This window comes from Pleurodeles waltl, chromosome 5, assembly GCF_031143425.1.
Source record: "Pleurodeles waltl isolate 20211129_DDA chromosome 5, aPleWal1.hap1.20221129, whole genome shotgun sequence".
In the NCBI taxonomy this organism is placed as follows: Eukaryota; Metazoa; Chordata; class Amphibia; order Caudata; family Salamandridae; genus Pleurodeles; species Pleurodeles waltl.
Window position 1 is genome coordinate 1,515,103,944 of NC_090444.1, and position 17,437 is coordinate 1,515,121,380.

A 17,437-nucleotide genomic window follows, 5' to 3' on the forward strand; every position below is an offset into this window, starting at 1 on the left:
GGGGACAGGGTCTGACAGGCAACCCTCCCACGTTAGGAGGACATCCCCAGTTGGGCTGCTGCGGTCTTCCAGGCCCAGCGTCGCAGGTCTTCCCCCTCTTTCTGCAGTGGGTGCTCTACCAGCTATGGACCCTCAGGGTCCACACGTCCTTGGAGATGGCACGCCATAGCCTTTTTCTTCAGATGGGGGCTGACCTGCATAGGAAACACAGACAGAAGGACACCATTAACTGCACACTACATTGTGTTACAGCAATGGACTACATACTGCATTGATCCCACATTCATCTTACACATAGCTCGTACCTCTGCGTACATATTGCATGCAGCAAGAAAGCAATCCCTAACAGACACACTGCCTGCATCCAAAATACACAAAAGGTGTTTATCCATTGATCTGGAGGTCCATACAACTATCCATACAAGGGTAGGACCCCATCCACAAGCTTCTCCACTTCTTCAGATGTGAAGGCTGGGTCTCTCTCCCCTGTATCACTGGCCATTGTGGGTTCCAGATACAGGACACAGAAGCTAACGCAGTGGAGGTGTTGATAGGGTGAGAATCAGGAGTCAAGTGACATGGGTTTCTGAAAATGGCGGTCACGTCCGTGCTGGTAATCACCGTCACCGCCGGTGGTGATCTTCATTGGTCCCTGTGCTCCATAGACTTCAAAGATAACCAATGAGGTGTTGCACGGCGGTTAAGACCACCCTCCGCCATGACGTCAAATGTCGACGGTGTGAGGTCACATCACCTTTCCTCTGCATGCAGGGCAAGCGGGTGCCATTACCTGATGATAGTACTCATAGCAGTCAATTAAATGTGCGTCATAGATACGGATGGCACACACTAAGGCAATTCCAAGTCATCTGCATTTGTTGTTTTGGTGGGAGACTTTGGTTCTTCAATGAGATCTCATACCAGTGCACTGCTTGCAGAAGAGTAGTTGACAAAACATGTAAAGTGTGATGCTACAAATCACGTCACACGACTTCGACTACATCTGTGAGGCACAATGCAAATGATTAAGAATGTATGGTTTCAGAAGTCTGTTTGCATTTAGAGTACACCAGTGCCAATTCCAATCATTGGCTGCCTGAAATGTATGAAACAGCTCTGTTTACTGTGATGTTGTGTGTCTATCCTTCCTGCTGTCACACACTTGTGATGTTTGGTTTGTTTAGATACCAACCACTGCGGAGAAGGAAGAGGAATACACCTGTGCACAGACCCCTAGTCGACTTGGCCACACTGGAGGGATGCCATATTATACTCACCTATCAACTTGAGAGGGCCACAATCATTGAACTGTGTGCACAATTGAAGCCAGATCTCATTCCTGCTATTTGTAGTCCTACTGCAATACCTCCTGCAGTACAGGTGCAATCAGTGCTCCACTTCCTGGCCAGTGGATCATTTCAGGTGACTGGGCTTGGCTGCAGGCATGTCACCGCCAATGTTTTCCAGGATCTGTGCATGGTGCCTATGTATTGAGGAACAGCAGTGTCCAACAGATGATGGCACAACTACAGAGAAAAAGAGACTGGTTCATTGGTGAACTTATTGTTTCACACTACGTAAGTCACTGTATGCCACCTGGAGTTGTCATCTGCGCTATTGTACACAAATAATGTGCGTTTCTCACTATTTCTAGGTACCTCCGGGCTACCCAAAACTATCCTGGTTGTTGACACCAGTGAGGAATCCGAGGACAGAGGCAGAGAATCGATACAGTGAGTCACATGGATGGACCAGAAAAGTCATCGAAATAACATTTGGGCTACTGAAAGCCAGGTTCAGGTGCCTCCACATTTCTGGTGGATCCCTACTCTACTCCCCTCGAAAGGTCTGCCAGATAGTGGTGGCCCGCTGCATGCTTCACAATTTGGCCCTCAGATGGCATGTGTCATTCCTGCAGGGGGGGAGACAGTGCACTTGTGGCAGCAGAGGAAACTGAAGACAGTGATGAAGATGGGGAGGAGGAGGAGGATGTGGACAACAGGACACATCTGATACACCAGTACTTCCAATGACACTCAGGTAAGACTGTACTTCTGTTCACACCACCCTTACAATTAAGAGCTGTGTGGTATCTATGATGTACCAAGCACAAACGTGTGCATTTTGTAACCTGACACTGTTCTATCAGAAGTCAGTTGTGCCAGTGGTATGACAAAAGTGATAAAACTTATTCAGACTATGCAATGTATCAGCTGTTTTGCATTTTCAAAAAGATATCCACATCAAACTGTGTCCTCATTCTATTCAGTAGTTAGAAGTTGCTTCTGTGAATGTTATGGGAGTTACAATGTCAGTTACAATGTTACACAACTGCTCTATGACTTCACTGTCCCTGACAGTTTGGCCTAGACTAGGTGGCCCAGAGGAGGGATTGACATAGTGACAATATGGCATAGCTAACACTGTGGTATCTTGTCTGAGGGCCTCAAATGAGTTGTTTGTCTTCACCTCTGGTTTCTGGAGTCAATTGCAGTGCAAATTTCTGAGTTGATGTGACCACCTGAATGTAGGCTGTTCTGTTACAGGGGCTCTTGTCGCTCTACTACCTTTAACTTCTCATTTGAATGTCACTAACGTTTTCCTTTTTAACAGGTGTCAGTGTGGTCGCTACTGTGAACTCATCTAATGCCTACAGACTGCTTTCACACAGTTTGGTGGATGGCGACTTGTGGCATGTTCTTATACTGGTTATGTGTACCCCAAACTGACTGTACATTGGATGGATTCACACTTTACATTACATTTGTGCAGGATAATAAAGGTCAAGACATTGCATATTGTTGAAATTAAAGCACAAATCCTTCAGTTGTGTTTAAGTGTATTTATTGAAATGGCAAAACGGAAGGGATAATGCAATAGAATAGGGGGATGGTGGCCAAAATCTTCAGTGTAGTGGCCCAGTTAGTTTGTAGCACAGGCCCAATATCCATGGGGCCATAGGAAAAGGAGCAATGGTAATCCAAAGTAAACAAGGTGTCTCAGTGGCACACAAGGAAGCTCATTTCCTGGAAGTGGTTTGGTTCTTGGCTACAGTCTCTGGTGGCTGTCTGGGTCTCAGGGAATGTTTTCAGGGTGGTTCTGCTGCTGCACTTGGAGGGGTGCTGGTGGCTCTAAGACCTGTGACAGGTCCTCCTGCCCACTAGCTGCAGCAGATGTGGAGGGTTGATCAGTACACTGGCTAGTGGAAGGGGCCCGCTGGTGTGTTGAGTACTCAGGCATGATGGTAGCCATATCACTGAGCACCCCTGGAATTGAGGCCATGGTGGCATTGAAGGTCTGCAACGTGCTGCCTGACCTCCTAGTGGTGTTCACCCTGCCGCCTCTGATTCTCCTGCAAGATGGTAAAACCTGAGCTATTCTGTCCTGGGATTTCTGGTATGCTCACAGGGCATGTGACAGTGCCTCCTGGGCAGTCAGTTCCCTGGGTTGGCCCACCCCTTGGCTCACAGATATCCTCCCACTGGCGCTGGCCCCCTGTGCCTGTGTTCCCTGAACTGTGTGCCCACTCCCACTGACACCAGGACCTTCTTTGTCTTGCCTGTGAGATGTTGACTCAGGTCCCTGCACAGGTCGGCACACTGTTTATTGATGTGTCCTGGGGACAGAGGTTTGGGGACACTGGGTGGCTGCTGTGGTAGTGGAGTCCTATGTGGGGTGCTCTGGGGTGGACTGGGTGTTACCTGTGGTGTCTGACTGACCAGTGGTACCAGATGGGTCATGGAAATCTCCCAGATCCAGGCATCCATAGTTGCTGTCATCACTGGGGCCTTCTTGTGGTGGAGGACTGGGTTGATGTAGCACATACTGCCAGCTGACATTGGCAGGGGTACCTGTGGACATGTATGATGTTTGTTAAATTCATTCTCATGTACATATTCTGCATTTCTGGGTTTCCCTATGGGATGGGTGTGGTTTTTCCACCTTTGGTTTGTGTATGGTGATGCATTTTGGGATTGGTAGTGCTACATGCTGCCCATGCATTACTGATGTGTGTGAATGTTGACCTTGGAGAGGTGTGCTTGAAGTACGTAGGGCATGCAGGGGTAAATTGTTGAGGGTGGTTTTCTGCTTGGGATGGAGTGGGGTGAAGGGAGAAAGGGTGACGGGGAGACATGCCATGCAGGCATAGGTGGTGGTGGGGAAGTAATGCTGACTCACCAGTGTGCAGCCCTCCAATGTTTCCAGTGATGCCCTCAGGATGCAGGATACCCAAGACTTTCTCCTCCCATGTTGTCAACTGTGGGGAAGGAGGTGGGTGCCCACCGCCAGTCTTCATGACAGCAATTTGGTACCTGGATGCCATTACATGCACCTTCCCCCGTAGGTCATTCCACCTCTTTCTAATGTTGTCCCTTGTGGATGGATAGGTTCCCAAGGAGTTCACCTTGTCCACGACTCTCCACCAAAGCTCCATCTTCCTCGCAATGGATATCTGCTGGACCTGTGCACCGAACAGCAGTGACTCTACCCTAACGATTTTGTTTACCATGACTCACAACTCCTCATCAGTGAAACTGGGGTTGTTTTGTGGGGACATGCCAATTGAGTAGCGTGTGTGTTGTGCAGAGGTTGGAATATTTGGTTGGGGTGCAGGGTGTGTGAATATGTGGGATGCTATGAAGCAGTGATTGTATCCAGTGTTGTTGTGTGCATTAGGTGTAGAGGTATGGTGTGTGGTGTGTGATGTGTGAAGGGTGTATAGGTGGTTGTGGTTGGTGTGTGCAGTTCTGGAAATGTGTGGGCTGCAACGTGTAGCTAGATTTTCACGTTTGCAAAGAATTGTGGGTTATGTGGGGGGGTGTTTTATAGTGCTGTTGGTGTGGTGTGTGTATGTGTGTCAGGTGTGTGTGTTTCCTTCTGGCCAATGTTGGCTTCTGTTACTGTGGAGTGGCAAAATTAACCGCGGCAGTCCTCACCACCAATGGGTAACCACCGTTGAGTGACAGCTGTTGTGATTCGTGGGTCATTATTTTGAGGGTGGTGTGTTGTAGGTGTGGCAGGGAGGGTGGTGGGACCGACTCTCTCACGCCTTCATTGGGTTTAGAGGGATTGTACTTTTGGCTACTTTCTGGTGGTTTTGTGTTTGTGACTCATGATCTGGCTGGTGGATTGCCGCTTCTACAACAGTCTTTTGGCTGCCGTCACCACGGCGGTCTTCACAAAATACCCCCAAAGTCATAATGAGGGCCTTAGTCTCACTAGGATTGTGGTTGCTGTTTGACCTAGGTTTATACCCTAGTCAACCAGCTACTCACTTTCTATCAAAAATGACTTAGGAGTGTATTTAGATCTTAAAACACAACCTAAGGTCCAAACACATAAAAAGCATGTTCAACTATCATTTAAGGAAGGGTAAATTCCTGTTGTTTTCAAAGTGAGAAAGTTGCCACTCGATATACAAGATGCTGTGAGGAATGAGTGTAAGAAATCTGTAGCACATGTGTTATAGAACCAGCAGAGGCCATAGGGTAGTTGGCATCAATAGTAGTTGCACACACATTGTATGACAATGTCCGCTTGTGTGTTGATTTGAGAGGCCTCAACAAGGAAGTAACTGTGGACATATTTCCTCTACCTAATATCATAGAGAGGTTTTCTACAATAGCTGGGGCCAAATGATTTCTGTTGTAGATCTAGTATCAGCCTACCATCAGGTTTGACTAACCCCTGAGCCCCAAGATTTAACTGCACTTATCACACCCATGGGAGCATTTAAGTTTATTATGTCATTTGGTCTAGTATCTAGTATCCACAGCCTGATTCTCAGAGAACAATGCCCTCAATAGTGGAAATGATTCTATCAGAATGATGTGGTGGTCTATACGAACACCAAAAACAACATGATGAAAGGGTCAGATTAGTTTAAAAAAATTCAAGAGTATGGTTTGACTTTCAAAACTGAGAAGTGTGAATTTCGCTGTGAAGAGATTAATTGTTTCTGTGACATCAGAAAGCATGAGAAGGTGGATGGTGGAATTCTTCAGTAGTAAAAAAAAAATTGACAATCTGAAAAAAGAATACATTCACTATGCAAAACTTGATGAAGAGTAAAGTTTATTTTTAATAGAATAAGGTATTCAAAGATGAGTCTGAGAATATAAAAAAAATGTTTAGCTTGTGCACCTGGGTGGAAGGTCATAATTTCTACTGATGCTAGCCCAAAAGGTCTAGGAGCAGTACTCTCAAAGTAAGATTTGGCAGGAGAAGAAACAATAGCCTTTGCTTGAAGGGCCTTGAAAGGAACTGATGTTTCCTATTCTATTATAGACAGCCCTGCCTCTCATTTGGACTTTAAGCAAATTCAAGGGTTTTATATGGGGAAATAACTTTAAAGTACACCAAAATCACAAACCCCTGAGAGGAAACATGAATGAAAAAAGCTTCAGAGGCAGTCTCAAGCAGAATCAGATAATGTGTTATCGGCTTACAAGAATATACTTTTGAAGTTGAATACATACCTGGGATCAAATATGCTGCAGCATTACCTATCCAGACTTATAGATGATTCAGCGGATGGAGGTGAGCCCCAAAAAACAAAAGTGGGGAGTAATGGTGGACAGTAGATATGTGCATAATAACATAGAGTGCTATTTCTGAACAGGGATAGATCACAGAGGTGGAAAGTGATCACATCTTATAAAAAGTGAGGAAAATGGTTTCTGAGGGTTGAAAATAAAATGGTCAACAATGGGAACTAGTGAGATCTTTCTGGGTGGTCAGAGTACAACTGGCAGTCGTCAAAGGCTGTTTGATTAGAAGTACCAAATTGATTCCACCCGAGAAGGTTAGAGAGAAATTGTTTGACATGGCTCAAGAAGGTCATTTAGGAATGTCTAATACTAAAAAAAAGGCCCTGAGTAATTAACAATGGCTGAGATTAATTCAAGAATTCTATCCATCATGTTTTTGTGTATTTTATTATGTTTCCCTAAGCGGGAGGGTATGCCTAGGCATGTGTCCACCTGCACATTAAGTCACTGGAACAAAGATATGCCTGGCTGATGATCCCTAACTTGGCCCAAGCTGGTCCTGGATTGCTGACGTTCCGGTTCAGGGAGGACCTGGCCTTGTAGTTCAACACAGTGGTCCTCCCATTCCCTTCATATACTGGCAGGCCAAAGGTTTTGCTATGGCAGTAAGTGCACTGTCACTGCCATTGTAAAACTTCTACAGTGGTCCGATAGAGTGAGAGCTGTCTGAGATTTGACTATAGGTCTGCACACCCAATTATGATGTGCAGATATACAGCCAATGTTTACAGTCCGTCACCTCCAGAAAAACCTTGATGTAAGGGCCAGTAAAAAACATAAAATAGCCCCCTCACCAAGGGAGACAAATTTGATGGTGAGAGAGGGCATTATCTTTTTTATTTTCAAAAAGAAATTCCTGCTTTTTTTTTATTTTATTTTTTTTAAATAAAATAAATCAGTTTGATGCAGCAAACTGCAAAAACCACTTACATCACAGCGTTCCTGACAAAGCTTTTGAAGTGCCCGTCAGCTTGGCAGTCATTTCTAAATTTGGTGGGTGACATCTACCCCAAGGCAACAGAGTAATTTACTCCATTGCCCTGGCAGAGAAACGGGTCTCCTGCAGTAAATTAAATCGGCCCATAAATGCCTGTCAACTGCAAACAGCCAATTTTGATTAGTGCTTTACTTTTTCTTGGTACTTTTTGTCTTTAAATGTTAAACATACATATCACCAATTTCACCTATCCAGTTTTGACAAACGTTGACATTTTACTCATTAGATTTTTCTTTCTTTTTCTATGTTGTACTGGAAATTTTGTATATTTTAAGATTGTTGGATCTTCTTGAAATTGACCTACATTGGGAGGTGCTGTGTGGAAGCCACCCATACCACATAACACGCAGCTCTTCCTTACCCAGCCCGATGCCTTCTCCCCCATAGAACAGAGATGCAGATCTGTGAAATACCTGGAAAAACACGGATAAAGGATGCATGCTTCAAATTAATGACCGACCTGTGCTGAGCTGCGATTGATTGACTCACATCAATAATTGATGTGCTTTTTCAGCTACATGACTGGTTATCTGAGTGCAGCCAGCCACCATGGCAACAGAAAGGAGATGTTTCCTTGCAGCTTCACAGCTTGTTTCCATCAAGACAGTGCTATTACAAGTAAGCAGGGCTGTCAATCTACTTTAACCTTGGGGGGGAAAGAAATTGTGAGGTTGATCTTACTTATGAGAATCAGTGCCAGTGGTGGGAGGCTCTGCCTGTTATCACAACCTGTCTATTAAAGGGAAAAGCCTGGAGCAAAGCACTCAGTGAAACAGTCTTGGTAGACTTTGCACATCATAATTATCACTGACAAAAGGCTTGAAAATAGGTATAAAATAAAGATGAACTATGCCTAGAGAGCTGCTGGGGGGGGCGGAGTTAGTAAGGTTGCCCTGTCTGGGAAGTGAGCTCACTTATCTGGGAACAACCTAAGTGAAAGTGGAGTAATTTGTCAATGTAATTGAAACGATTTAAAAGAGAAAGATATTGAAATGCTGCAAGAGTCTATGTCGGAAGGGAGGACCAATCAGGAGGCCAAGGCACCCCTGCAACTGGCAACACAGAGTGCCTTGTTGGGGGCGGTGGCAGAAATACTGGCTGGATTAGCATGAGAAGCTGCAGCAGTGGTTGATAGGGATGGTTATCCAGAAGGAGGAATGGGCAAAGCTGTGGATAAAGAGTCAGAACGTGGGAAGCCTCACAGGGGCTTTCTCACGCTCCTCAGTGCTAATAAAACAAAACACAAAGCAAATGGATTCGCAAGACACATCAGGCGGACTGTTCAACTGAAAAACTGTAAAGCTTCCGCTCCCTTTTTTAAACAGGGCAATTTTGACTAACAGTGAGGAAGTCTCTATAGTTGAATCAACCTCTCACACAAAAGGTAAGTCTTATGGGGTACATGGTGGGGCAGCCTAGGTGAAGAGAGATCTAGGGACTGACAACAGTCCAGAGATAGTGGCTGTACCACCTCAGGAAAATAACCAAAGTGCAGTCACAGAGATAGCTGTAGAAATGAATGGAATCCCAGTCCCCCTGCAATTAATTTTGTGTGAGATTTTTGGGGAAATGAAACAGATTAAGAATGCAAAGTAGAAATTGCGAGACAGACAGCAGACCGCCTATCCAGTCTAGAGGGGAAAATCTTGCAAGCACTTTATAGAATGGATGCAATGGAACATCTAATGTCAAGCATTGAGGAAGAACTCTTGCAGACCACTGGTGTAATGAGGAAAATGGAAAAGCAATAGACGTTTCTACAGAGTAAGGAGAAAGAAATGGAAAAACACTCCAGAAGGTCCAGTGTGAGAATCATTGGACTACCCGAGCACAAAGATGACACTGTGGGGCCCATTACGTATGTGAACGACTTGATTAAAAATGTGTTCTCTCGGATGATACACAGGATCTAACCATTATCCGCACTCACCAGGTACCTTTTCATATTTCTGCTGATGCAAAGTGTCCTGCACACTTTTAATGAACTTTGCAGATTTTCAAATCAAAGAAAACATGCTAAGCAGGGCAATCCATGAGGAATCATTTAACAGTAACAAAATATTTTCAGAAATTATAGTAGATTCTGCTCATCGATGCACGAATCTTAAGACTTTGCTTTCATCTTTCCAACAGATAGGTGCTCAGGCAACCATTGTTCATCCTGCAAAGCTCAAAGTCCTGTATAAGGGTTGGTTTAATGTATTACAACTGTTGAGGAGGCAAGGAGATTCCTGAAAGAAATATCATAATGTCTAGGAGGGAGTAAACAAATAAGCCCCTACACATTGATTTGCGGGCAGGAGGGGCATTCAGGGAGTGGCAGGGCACAAAACCATGGTGCCAAATGTTGAAAGATGTAGGGGACTCTGGGACCAACGTTGGTAGGGCCAGGGAGGATTTGAAGAGAGGGGTTTGGAGGTGCAGCAGGAAGTGCAAGGTTAAAATGGAAGAGTGTGCAATGTGTGGTACTGAAAAGCTTGTTTATCTAGTTTTCAGTACAGATTTCCTATGGAGCTCAGATGCAGCATTTTACTTGAGTATTTTCATATATAGTCCCCTTTGCTTAGGTAAAAGGCATGAGACACTTTAGCAGGCCAACTGGCACTTTGGCACATGACACTTTAGGTCGTCAAGGGAAAGTGCACTTTAGATGCACTTTAGGCTTTTTAGGCACTTCAGACATTTTAGGAGCAGCTCTGGTACAGATCAGATTAAAGAGAGGAGCTCCTTTTAGCACCCTCTACATAGATAGGTCACAGGGAATACTGAAGCCAGCAATGTACTCTAAGTGCCCAAGTCAGGGGTTCTGGTACAATTCACACCATTCACTTTGAATATTGAACACCTTAAGCTATCCATCATGATAAGAAAAATTGCTGCTTCAGCTTTAGCTACTTAAGGGTTCAGCACAAAGCTATACACTTTACAAGAAGAAGAATTATTTGTATTCAGTTTTATACCCTTTGCAGCATTCTACTGAGCTATGACATGCATAATATCCTATTATTATATTTTTTTCTTTCTTTAGCTGGCATTCTATGAATTTTGTCACAGCCTATTTTGAATCTTCAGGATCCTTAGAAGCTTAGGAAGATTGAGGAACTGGCTTGCTATGAGGAGCAATGTAGCTAAAAGAGATCAAGTGAGATGAGGGGGCCAAGGGCTGAAAGTACAAAATTGAAGGTTAAATTGTTTAATGTCAATGATCTCAATAACAAGACAAAAGCAAAAGCAATTGAAGATTGGATAAAGACCCACTTCCTGGACATAGTTCTAATTCACAAGACTCACCTCAGGGAAAGTATATACCAATAAGCACTTTGGATTTGGTGTTAGTGCTTTTCAAACATACAGGGAAAGTAGGTGGGCATGGGTTAGTGGGCAAATAAATGGTGTTAGAGTGACATTTGCGAATATTTACACCCCCATCCCCGATGACCTGGCCACATTGATAGATTTGTTCAAATCATTAATGCCGTCTCTGGTAAACTGGTCCTGTGAGGGGGTTTCAACTTCCTTCAGAATCCAGAGTGAGATTCATCAGAAAACACTCAAAAACAAAATAAGCCCTGAAGAGCCAAAATAATATCTGAATATGCAATGGGTCTGAATTTGATTGATCTGTGGGGGAATAAACACTGGTGTCAGCAAGAGAATATATTAATTTCAGAAAGATTTACATTAGCCACCAGATTAGACTAAATTTTAACCTACATGGATCTATGTTTAAGTAAAATTAGCCATATATAACAAATGTTTTTTCAAACAATTCATTAGTTGAAATGTCTGTGACAGGGATGGAACTTGATAGGTCTATCTGTAGATGGTCTTCTAACAGAGTTAAATAAGAAAATGACTCTTGGATCCAGGAAATCAAAAAAGAAATTGCCAGGTATTTTGGACTCGATAACAATATTTCCAAAATGCTCTGGAACACTTATGAAATGAAGGAGACCACTGACAAGTTTCTATGTCATAAAACAGTGATTAACAAGCAGGGACAGGGATATAGAACAGATGTGATACTTTTCAGGCAAGAATCCCATTCCTAAGTTGAGACAAAGTCAAGTCCAACCTATTGTGGCTCAGCTCACTTTAAACTAAATGGATGAAGTAAGCTTATCCATAGCAAATGGGAAGGCCTATGTGGGAGATAGTATTCCAACTGAGCTATATAAGAAGTTTATGCCTGATGTGAATCAGCAGATTTTAAATCTTATTACCCACATTTTAAAAGGTGTAAATATCCCTCCATGGTTTAATACCAGCATCTAAATAAGCTCTCTTCAAGGAGATAAGAATCAGGAGAATATTAATTCATAGAGGTCAATCCATCTTTTAAATACTGACTACAAAAATGTTATAAAATCATTTGCTAACCAAATTAATAAGGTCTTGGCACACTAATCAATAAGGATGAATGTGTTTTTAACAAAAAAAAAATTCAATCGAGGCCTTGAATGTTTTTGGGCAAAAGCAAGGCACAAGTCCTATGATTTGATGCCGAAAACGTTTTTGATTTCATTTTTTTTTAAATATTTCAGAGATATTTGGCTTTTCTTTAAAGATTATACTGGCTAACAAAAAAGGAATTGGGGCACATGCATGACTAATAGTAAATTCAGTAGACATAGGCACATTCAACATTAATTGGGGAACAAGACAGGGGTGCTCCCTTCTCCTATATTATTTGCCAACTGTATGGAGTCAGTCGCCATTGCCATAAGAGAAGATAATAAAATTGAACCTCCTGTTAGTGGGATGCCTAGAATGTAGTTTTATGCAGGAGACTTGACACTTTTTTTTTAAATCAGGTTTGGAAATCCAAAAAAAGGTTTTCAACACATTCCACTCATCACAACTGGTGGGTGGAAACAAAATCCACAGATTAAAAATGCACATTCTTTTATGTAATCGCATAGGCATTTTATTGTTAGAGTTTCATCCCCTAGTGAATCAGAAACCCAAGATGTATCTCGGTATAAGTACTGCAAAAGACATTAATAATCTTTTTACACTAAATTACACGCTCCTAATGAAGAAGATTAAACTGCTTTTTTCAAAGTTGTCAATGCTGCCCATATTTGTTATGGGAAGGATTGTGCTGATACGAATGTCTGTCTTACCACTCTTTAATTTCTTATTTTCCTCTGTTCTGCAGATGCCATTTTTCATTAAAATAGAAGGAATGCTTTCAACTTTATTTGGGGCTAAAAGCATTAAGCATTCTCTATAAGTCACCAAAAAGGGGTATAGCTCAATGGTGGAGCATTTGACTGCCTAAGAGGGGCGACGTTCATTGGCAAATCTGAGAGAATACTTTTTTGCAAGCTTTTCACAGTTCCTTTTTTGATTTGTTTCACCCCTCATGAGAGACCTATGGATAACCTTTTTTAGACTTAGGGGGTCATTCCAACCCTGGCGGTCGGTGTTAAAGCGGCGGCCAACCCGCCAACAGGCAGGCGGTAAAAAAAATGGAATTCTGACCCTGGCGGGAAACGCCAACACAGCCTGCCACTTTAACACTCCGATCGCCACAGCGGGACAAACAAACAGCGCGGCGGTCACCGCCAACAGACAGGCGGCAGACAATGTACCGCCCACACTATCACGACCCACCAATCTGCCACCTTTTCCGGGGCGGGAGCCCCGCCGATAAAAACACGGCGGAAACAGACTACGAACGGGAAAACGCTCACCTCTATACACTCCACGAGGAATCTGGACAGCATGGAACCCGAATTAAACATCCTACCAGCTATTGTCTACCTGCTCCTCTACCAGGAGCACGAACGCCGGCGCAGACGACAACGGTGAGTACTGCACCTACGACGCAGGGGAGGGGGGAGAAGAAAAGGTTACAGGCACACACATACGCGACACACCCATCCCCCCACCCCCCCCCAAATCCCTACACACCAATGCCGAGCAACAAGTCAGAGTGACACCCCCCAAACCCCCCGGAATAATGCAAAGACAAAAGAAATTGATCATTAAAATTGAAGTATATTATAGCATATTTGAAGTTAAGTGAAATATGAAATATCTAAATTAAATATATTACAACATGAACAATATATACATAGCCCAAAAGTCTGGCACATATTGGCTACCTTCCATTGTTCGTGGGCCAATGTGCATAAACACATGGGCAAAGCCCACACACGAGACCCGATTCCATTGGAGAGAACACTGCTGGGGCATCAGATAATAAAACTACAGGCACCTCAGGGGGAAGGGAAGGGGGGGCACCTCAGCCACATGAGTCCACGACGCCAGATCCACGAGGGGGCTCCATGCCCACTGTACCATCCTGGGGAGTGCAAAGCCACAGTCTCTCAAGTCTCTACAGTGGGTGGATTGCCCACTGTACCATCCTGGGGAGTGCAAAGCCACAGTCTCTCAAGTCTCTACAGTGGGTGGGTTGACCACTGTCACATCCTGGGAAGTGCAAAGCCACAGTCCATCAGGTGGATTACAGACTCCACTGGTTATGGAGGAGGCATGTTGGCCAGAGTGCTTCGTGAAGCCCTGCCCGACACAGATCCGGCCCTGCCAATGGGCCAGCGGTGCTTGAGATGAAGGGCCCAGCGGAGCGGTGCTTGACAGGAAGGGCCCAGCGGAGCGGTGCTTGACAGGAAGGGCCCAGCGGAGCGGTGCTTGACAGGAAAGGCCCAGCGGAGAGGTGCTTGACAGGAAGGGCCCAGCGGAGCGGTGCTTGACAGGAAGGGCCCAGCGAAGCGGTGCTTGACTGGAAGGGCCCAGCGGAGCAGTTCAGAGACGGCGGTGCCCAGCGGAGCGGTGCTTGACAGGAAGGGCCCAGCGAAGCGGTGCTTGACAGGAAGGGCCCAGCGGATCGGTGCTTGACAGGAAGGGCCCAGCGGAGCGGTGCTTGACAGGAAGGGCCCAGCGAAGCGGTGCTTGACAGGAAGGGCCCAGCGGAGCAGTTCAGAGACGGCGGTGCCAACGGAGCGGTGCTTGACAGGAAGGGCCCAGCGGAGCGGTGCTTGACAGGAAGGGCCCAGCGGAGCGGTGCTAGACAGGAAGGGCCCAGCGGAGCGGTGCTTGACAGGAAGGGCCCAGCGGAGCAGTTCAGAGACGGCGGTGCTCAGCGGAGCGGTGCTTGAGATGAAGGGCCCAGCGGAGCGGTGCTTGACAGGAAGGGCCCAGCGGAGCGGTGCTTGAGATGAAGGGCCCAGCGGAGCGGGGCTTGAGATGAAGGGCCCAGCGGAGCGGTGCTTGAGATGAAGGGCCCAGCGGAGCGGTGCTTGACAGGAAGGGCCCAGCGGAGCGGTGCATGACAGGAAGGGACCAGCGGAGCGGTGCATGACAGGAAGGGCCCAGCGGAGCAGTTTAGAGACGGCGGTGCCCAGCGGAGCGGTGCTTGAGATGAAGGGCCCAGCGGAGCGGTGCTTGAGATGAAGGGCCCTGTTCAGCGGTGCTTGTCATGGCGGGGCCCTGTTCAGCGGTGCTTGTCACGGCGGGCCCTGTTCAGCGGTGCTTGTCTTGGCAGGGCCCTGTTCAGCGGTGCTTGTCTTGGCGGGGCCCTGTTCAGCGGTGCTTGTCACGGCGGGGCCCTGTTCAGCGGTGCTTGTCACGGCGGGGCCCAGTTCAGCGGTGCTTGTCACGGCGGGGCCCTGTTCAGCGGTGCTTGTCACGGCGGGGCCCAGTTCGGCGGTGCTTGTCACGGCGGGGCCCGGTTCAGCTGTGCTTGTCACGGCGGGCCCGGTTCAGCTGTGCTTGTCACGGCGGGGCCCTGTCCAGCGGTGCTTGTCACGGCGGGGCCCTGTCCAGCGGTGCTTGTCACGGCGGGGCCCTGTCCAGCAGTGCTTGTCACGGCGGGGCCCTGTTCAGCGGTGCTTGTCACGGCGGGGCCCTGTCCAGCGGTGCTTGTCTTGTGTTCCTAGGGAACCAGATCTGGCCAATAATTCCCGCTCAGTCGCCATCTGACCTTTTGCTAGCGGGGCCCTCCTGTGCTGGAGTCCTGGGCCCGTGGGTGTCCTCCGTCACACCCGAAATGGGGCTGGTGGGGCCCTCCTGGGCAGCTCGCCTGCTGCCGGACTTGTCCGCCCTGCTGCCCTTGCACTCCTTCGCCGAATCTCTGGGGCCCTTGCCTCCCTTTGTGGATGTGCCAGGTGACGGTGCAAGGGTAGTGTCCTTGGGGGCAGCCATCTCAGGCCTGTCGCGCCGGCCCTTCCCTTTTTTGGTTCTTTTCCCAGGTGGTGGGCTGGCTGTCCCCTTGCTGCTGGCCGATGTTCCGGCCCTAGGAGCTGGTGGACTCCAATAGCCCTGAACTCTGGTCCTAGTAGGTGCAGGGCTTGTGGTGGCTGAGGTGCTGTTTGGACTCTTACGAGATGGAGGGGGTGGGTCAGGTGATGCAAAGAGGTTAATTTTGGAGAGGAAAAACTTTTTAGGAGCAATGGGAAGGGTAGGTGCAGTGGGTATGGGAGTGGAGGAAGAGGATGTGGTTGTAGGAGAGTCAAGTGTGCTGTCTTTGGGTGCAGGTGCTTGTGACGGAGGCTGTCGTGAGGTGGATGGCTGTTGGGTGGGTGGCTGCCTGCGTTTGTGTGGTTTGGAAGAGGGGGTGACAGACACACTGGGAGAGGACACAGGGGACGTGTAAATGGCAGTGGGGGTGGTGACTGCACGTGTGCGGAGTGTTCTGGTGGGTGTGCTGGTGATGGACCTACTGGCTGATGGTGGTGTGCATGCAGGTGTGAGTGGAGACGTCAGAGGGAGGGAGGAGGGAGACGAGGAGGAGGGGGACACAGAGGAGGCAGTGGCTGTTGGCATGTCTGCATGTGGATGTTGCTTGTGTGAATGCTTGTGTGATCTGTGGTGCTTATGTCTGGATGAGCTGCCCTTGGGTGTTGATGTGTGTGCAGGCTGGTCTGTAGGTGTTTCTGGGATAGGCAGAGGAACAGGGGAGTGGGACTGGGTGCAGGGAGTTGGAGGAGGGAGGCTGGAGACAGGGACAATGGCTGCCGTCAGTGCTGAGGCCGGAGCATTGAACGATCGCTGATAGGCAGCCTGACCCGAATGAATGCCCTCCAGGTATGCATTGCTCCGATGCACCTCCCTTTCTACCCCCTGGATGGCATTCAAAAGGGTAGACTGCCCAACAATGAGCGTCTGGAGGAGGTCAATGATCTCCGCACTGAGGGCAGCAGGGGTAACTGGGGCAGGGCCTGAGGTGCCTGGGGCGAAGGAGATGCCCGGCTTCCTGGCCGAGCGGGCACGGGGCGAACGCTGAGGGGCTGCTGGGAGGGCGGAGCTGGTGCGCTGGGTGGCAGCTGTACTTGTTGTTGTGGTGGGCACGGATGTTGCCGCCACCACAAGGGAGCTCCCTTCCGAGAACGTGTCGGTGTCGCTGACGTCTCCACGGGTCCCCGTTGTGGAGCTCCCCTCGCCCTCTGTCTCACTGGTGAACTCGGAGTCGGTTGCACGGACCTCCGGGACCTTGTGAGATGCAGCTCCCTCGTGCGCCGATGCCACTTCTCCTCCGCCTGATGATGCTAATGCACACATGAACAGGAAAACCAAAAAAAAGGGGGGGAGAAGAAAGAAAGACATGTTGAGTGCATGCATTGGCGGCACCGTTGGCGGAGAGGACAGACACAGAAGCCCCCTGCACTACGCCGCGCACTTGGGGTACACTACTCAATTATTGTGACTTGGCCTACAAGTCTATGGAGGACAACTGCACACATAGGTGAGCCCGGGCCATGGATAGCTGTACTTAGCACCCTACAGAGGTGGGGGGCGGGGGCCCAGGGCCATGCCTAACAGAGGGGCCTAGCCTACAGAAACCGCCCTGGCCTAGAGATAGCCACAGCCCTCCTCCCCCACCCAGACACCTCCACTGTGCGCTAATATAGCAGAATGTGCT